Genomic DNA, 7,171 nt, shown 5'->3' on the forward strand with positions numbered 1-7,171 from the left:
GTAGATTATTATCTAAATGGTGGCCGATTAGGAAAGGGGGAGATGCAACGAGACCTGGGTGTCATGGTACACCAATCATTGAAAGTAGGCATGCAGGTGCAGCAGGCAGTGAAGAAAGCGAATGGTATGTTAGCATTCATAGCAAAAGGATTTGAGTATAGGAGCAGGGAGGTTCTACTGCAGTTGTACAAGGTATTGGTGAGACCACAGCTGGAGTATTACGTACAGTTTTGGTCTCCAAATCTGAGGAAGACATTCTTGCCATCAAGGGAGTACAGAGAAGGTTCACCAGACTGATTCCTGGGATGTCAGGACTTTCATATGAAGAAAGACTGGATAGACTCGGCTTGTACTCGCTAGAATTTAGAAGATTGAGGGGGGATCTTACAGAAACTTACAAAATTCTTAAGGGGTTGGACAGTCTAGATGCAGGAAGATTGTTCCCGATGTTGGGGAAGTCCAGGACAAGGCGTCACAGTTTAAGGATAAAGGGGAAATCCTTTAGGACCGAGATGAGAAAAACATTTTTCACACAGAGAGTGGTGAATCTCTAGAACTTTCTGCCACAGAAGGTAGTTGAGGCCAGTTCATTGGCTATACTTAAGGAGTTAGATGTGGCCCTTGTGGTTAAAGGGATGAATGGTTGGAGGAGGGGAATGAGAGTGGGTGACAAGGGGTGGGATTGCAAAGAAGGATGTGTGTGTGTGTGTGTGTGTCTGAGAGAGGTCTGGGAGATGGGTGTGTGAGAGAGAATTAGGAGAGAGAAAGGGACAACGGGGAGCAGGTTACCTGAAATTAGATCATTCAATGCTAGTAACGGACTAGCCAGGCTTGGTATGAGGGCTGTTCATCTCTTTGCGTTGGTCCTCACCCTGACAATGGAGGAGGCCAAGGGCAGATCTGCATGGGAATAGGGATGTGAATTAGTTTAACATCCAGGAGCCTCAGGTGGCCATGGCGGACACAGTGCAGGTATATCAAGAAATGAGTTATCTACCCGATGAAGCTGCACAAGGGAGTGCTTGCATGCTGAAGAACAAAAACAGCATTCAATGGATAGAGCCAAGTGACCTATCAACCAATGAATCAAATGAAATCTCTACTGTCCTCCCACATCGAGTCATGAACAATGTGTAGTTTAAGTTAGTTTATTGTAGCTTAGAGATACAGCATGGAAACAGGCCCTTCAGCCCACCGAGTCCATGTCAACCAGCGATCCCTGCACACTAACACTATGCAACACACACTAGAGACAATTTACAACGATACCAAGATAATTAACCTGTAAACCTGTACATCTTTGGAACGTGGGAGGAAACCGCAATACCCGGAGAAAACCCACGCATCTCCGTACAAACCGCGCCCGTAGTCACGATCAAACTCGGCGTGGTGAGGATGCAACTCTATTGCGGCGCCACCGTGCCACACTTAACGGAATGATGGAAAATCCAATGACGGTAGAATAATCAGCAGGAGGTTTTGGCTCAATGAAAACCCCTCTGTCCAATAATGGTGGAGCCCTGTAGGTGAGTTAAAAAAAGAAAGATGAAGCATTGTCAATCATACTCTGTCAGAAAGGCTGAGTGGATAAACTACCTCCACTTCTGCCCAAGGCCCCCCCCCCCCCCCCCCCCCCCCCAACTCGGATGTCAGGTCCTAAACTCATTCAATTCACTTCACATGATTTCAAGAAGCGTTTTTTATATTAGTGCTGGATTCAGAACAGCCGTTGGACTGACTGCTTGCTGTGTCTCGAGCTGCTGTGGCACTCACAAGTCCCTGACAATGTGAAAGCTTGTCCAAGTCTGCCTTGCCCATAAAAGCAGGACAGGTCATCCAGCTAATTAATGGGTTGTTTAGAAAGGAATTGCAGATGCTGGTTTACACCAAAGATAGTCACAAAATGCTGCAGTAACTCAGCTGGACCGGCAGCAACTATGGAAAGAAGGAATGGGTGACGTTTCAGGTCGAAACAAACCTTTCTTCAGACTGAGAGTCAGGGGAGAGGGAAATGAGAGGTGTGGAAGGGTAAGGTGTGGAACAAGGAAAATCTAGAATATATCGTTATTAACTAGGGGAAGGTGACAACGAGGCATACAAAGTAAAATTTAATCAGGAGGACAGTCAAAACTAGTCGGAGAACTAATATGGGGGATGGATGGATGGATGGAGAGGGAAAGCATGGTTTATTCGGTTAGTGAAATCGATAATCATACCATCGTAAGTTGCCCAATGAGGAGATATGAGGTGCTGTTCCTCCAATTTGAGTTGGGCCTCACTCTGACTGTGGAGGAGGCCCAGAACAGAAAGATCAGTGTGGGAATGGGAAGGGGAATTAAAATGTTTAGCAACCAGGAGGTCCGGGAGAAGGAATGATTTGCCGGGAGGACGCACAAAACAACGTTTTTCCAAGTTTAAAATCAATTCAAATAAATTCAAATAAAATCAACTAATTTGTAACTTTTTTTAGAGGCGCTGGTATGGCGTACAGGATCAAAGAGTCACAAGAAAAGCATTGACAATAATAGACCAATGCCAGTACCAATAATGCTCAGTCAGTCAACATTCAATCATCAGTAAAATGATGCTGGTGTTATCAGGGGTGCTGTTAAGCAGCAAATACTCCACAATGCTTTGTGTCCATGTTACCAGGAACACACAACGCCAGAACATTATAATGAACATGGCCAAAAGTGGTCGGGTGAGAACTTTCAATGTCTTCGATATTAATATTGGAGTCATAAATTCATAAGTTCTAGGAGCAGACTAAGGCCATTCAGCCCATCATGGCTGATCTATCTTTATCTCTTGTTGGTGAAAATATTCACTGAGATCGGAGTAAGAGAAAAGCAGCAACTTTATTGTTGACAGAGCTCTGGGAGAAGTCAAGACCCCGCTGTCTGTGAGCACCTTCTCCCCGAGTTGTCCTTACAGCTGGTTTATATATATAGGTGTTTATGGCAGGTGTTTACATTATCTGGGTAAGGAGCCATCGACCTCTTTGCAAGTCCTTATGGGCCTGTCCCACTTGGCGATTTTTCAGGCGACTGCCGGCGACTGTCAAATTGTAGCAGGTCGCTGAAAAACCGGCGACTGGATCAGCGACTGTCAGAGTGGAACACACACACGCAGACGCAAACGCAGACGACACACATGCACACACACAGACACACACACGCGCACGCATGCACACACACAGACACACACACGCACACACGCGCACGCAGACAAACACACACACAAACACACACACACACACACACCTCTTCCTTCACCAGCCCATTATGCAGGCGGGGGACAGGGAAAGCGGGGGAGTGCTGTCTGAGTGAAATTCACACGGTGCAAAGCCAAGATGATACAGACACACACTACGATGAACAGGAAGGTTGGCGATGTAATTAAGACGGTGAAAGCACAGTGTACAGGCCGTAAGTCCTTTAAAAGAGGGAGGAGAAGGGGGAGATGGGGTCAAATTGTAGCAGGTCGCTGAAAAACCAGCAACTGGATCGGCGACTGTCAGAGTGGAACACACACACACAGACACACACACACACACACAGACACACACACGCGCACGCATGCACACACACAGACACACACACGCACACACGCGCACGCATGCACACACACACAGACAAACACACAGACAAACACACACACACATCTCTTCCTTCACTAGCCCATTATGCAAACGGGCGGGACAGGGAAAATGGGGGAGCGCTGTGTGAGTGAAATTCACACGGTGCAAAGCCAAGATGATACAGACACACACCACGATGAACAGGAAGGTTGGCGATGTAATTAAGACGGTGAAAGCACAGTGTACAGGAAGGGTCACATAAGTCTTTTAAAAGAGGGAGGAATAGGGGGAGACGGGGTGGGGAGAAAGAGTGAAGACAACTTTTAAGAAGCCAGAGATACACGGCTGTGGAGCTCGGCGGACATTAACATTACCGGTGGGTTATCCTTGGTTCTGAAAACTACTGTTTATGCTTTTTTTCCCCAAAGAGCCAATGAAATTCACTGGTCAGCACTGGCGACAACCTCCGAAAACCTATGTCAACCTTCGACCTCCTGGCGACCCACTGCCACTGCACCTACGGCACGAGAATTCTCGCTACTCTCCATGGCGTCAAAATTCTGGTCGCTGCTAATTTTTCAACATGTTGTAAAATTAGCGGTGACCAGAATGAAGCCGCGACTAGTTACAAGAATGCGGGAGATACTCACCACCATGCAGGCGACTCCCTGGCAACCTCCGGCGAACATGTGGCGACCTTGCGGTGACCTCATAGCCTCATGTAGTTGCCTAAAGAGTCACGTGTGGGACAGGCAATCAACTTTTAGCAACTCCTTAGTAACGTAATCATGTTTTTCAGTCAGTGTGGCTCAACCCTATCAATATTTTGGCTATTGCAGCTGCTCAGCATCTGGCCTTGAGACTTAGCTATTAATCAAATAAACTAATCGTACTAACCCGCACAAAGGAGATGGTTGTGGTTGTGACACCACCCCAAATGCAGAACTCTGTTGCAGCAGTGTCAGTATCAGTGTCAGTGTCAGTGTCAGTGTCAGTGTCAGTGTCAGTGTCAGTGTCAGTGTGAGGCCAGTGCACTATCCATAACTGGTTCATCAATGCCCTCCCTTCGAACATGGTGCATAGACCCAGTGACTCGTGTATGATCATGATCTCGGGTGCTGTCTGTATGGAATTTGCATATTCATGCCGCGGCTGGAATTGGAAGGATAGGGGCCAAACGCGGGCAGGTGGGACTAGGATAGCTGGGACATGTTGGTCGGTGTGGGCAAGTTGGGCCGATGTGGGCATGTTGATCCATACTGTATCACTCTATGGCTGCAGAGATTGGTCCCGGTACTCCTGTTTCCTTTCACATGACAAAGATATGCTCGCAGGTTAATTGCCTACTGTAAACTATCTCTATGCAGGTCGATGTCAGGAAAATTAATCCAAGTGTGAAAGAAGAGGCAACAGGTAAATAACTGGGGCAATGGGATACCATACAATGTTCTGAAACCTGACATCGACTTGATGGGCTGAAAGGTCTCCTTCTACCCCACAACATCCAGGCATGGATTGTAAGTGAGAAAGGGCCAATGTCGAACAATGACCTTCTCCAACCAGAGACATCCAACCACCTGGGCACAAGTGGAATAGTCTCTAGTTGATATGATGAATGCAGCTCTCACACCAGTTGAAAAGTTCAAGACCACCCAGAACAAGGTGACCTATGTCATTGGCACCCAATTCATGAGCCGAAATGTTTGCCCTCCAAATCAGCCGCTGTCTTGCCTTGGAAAAATTTTACCGTTCCTTCATCACCACCAGAGAACAATACTGGAACTCCCCAGCCAACAATAACCACATCTCCCAAAATGAATTAAGAAACATCTCCTTCTCGGTGCCCGATTATTGCTTGAAAAACACCCTGGGGTGTTTCAGCATGTCAATACATTATTTCACAACTTTAACAGGCAACCTATTCTTTTCCTCCCAAAATCTACAGAGAGATAAGATGTTGCCCTCGCAGACAGCCAGTTGTGCGATCCATATTTCCAGTCTTGCAAGGTGCTTGAAAATCCATTCGAGTTTATACAATATAATTAGAACATAAGCAGATGAGTAATATTATGGTGCTACAGTTGCGCCACAACAGCATAGTACAAGGTTATTCACCACATTCTTCAGAAAGAGGAACTCGGCAAGTTTCCCCCTATCATCTGTTTTTACCTCAATGACCTTTGCGATCATGCTCCACTTCTTTTCAACAAACTAGTGCATGTCACTGCTGCCCTGCCACAGCTATGACAGCTAGAGAGGTTGAGCAACAATCTCAGTTCTTTTGCGGACTTTTAGAAATGTTTGAATGGTGCACTGACTGGCTGACATTTTTTAATTTTGTTGTACATGGTTCATGTTACAATGACAATAAAGAAACTATTCTATTCTATTCAGACAAATAGCACCACAAAGAGTTGGCATGAACTCAGAGGTTCAAACGGTTTCCATCTGCGCTGCAATGAACCTGGGATTCTCGACTGCCTTCTGTGGCAGAGAATTCCACAGATTCACCAAATCTGTAGAACATTGGAAAATGATCACCAATGCATGCGTCCACAATTTCTAGAGCACTGGGATGCAGACCATCAGGCCCTGGCGATATATCAGCCTTCAGTCACATCAGTCTACCCAACACCATTTCCTGACTAATGTGAATTTCCTTCAGTTCCTCCATCACCCTAGGTCCTCTGTGACGTTTTGGGTCAAGGCCCTTCTTCAGACTGAGAGTCAGGGGGCATTTGGATAGATAGCGGCTGATTAGGACAGTCAGCACGGATTGTACGTGGGAGATTGTCTTATGAATCTGATTGAATATTTTGAAGGAGTAACCAAAATGGTTATTGAGGGGAAAGGCATCGATGTTATCTACATGGACTTCAGCAAGGCATTTGATAACCTTCTGCATTGTAGGCTGATAGGTTCAATTGCATGGAATCCAGGAGAGCTGATAACTGGATAAAGAGTTGGCTTCATGGAAGGAAGCAGAGGGTGATGGTGGAAGGTAGTTTTGTGAACTGGAAGCCTGTGATTACTGTGTGCCTCAGTGATCGGTACAGGACCCAGAGCTATTTATTGATTATATCAATGATTTGGATGAGAATGTACAAGGCATGATTAGTAAGTTTTCAGATGACACTATAGCTGGTGGTACAGTAGAAAATATCATGGTCAAAAATTACATTAGGATCTTGATCAGTTTGGCAAGTGGCAGAGGAATGGTTAATGGAATTTAATGCAGATAGGTGGATTTTGAAGGTCAAACCAGTAGTAGTGAGTAAGTAATTTTTATTTCTATAGCACTTTTAAATCAAATCATGTTGAAGCCAAAGTGCTTTACAGAGAAAGAAAATGAGATTACCATACATCCATATAAAATAAAAAAGAAGAAAAAGACACAATACACTATAGGATGCAACATGAAAGTCCCCCAACAGCAGAATCAACACTTTCCACTGTGAGGGAAGGCACCAAAACGTCCAGTCCTCCTCCTCCTCCTCCTAGTCCACCCGAGGTCGGGGCCTGTTTGAGGCCTCCGCAGCCAGTCGCCGCAACGGCGACCCGATGTTACATAGAAACATGGAGTAGGCCATT

Source organism: Leucoraja erinacea, chromosome 12 (assembly GCF_028641065.1).
Source record: "Leucoraja erinacea ecotype New England chromosome 12, Leri_hhj_1, whole genome shotgun sequence".
In the NCBI taxonomy this organism is placed as follows: domain Eukaryota; kingdom Metazoa; phylum Chordata; class Chondrichthyes; order Rajiformes; family Rajidae; genus Leucoraja; species Leucoraja erinaceus.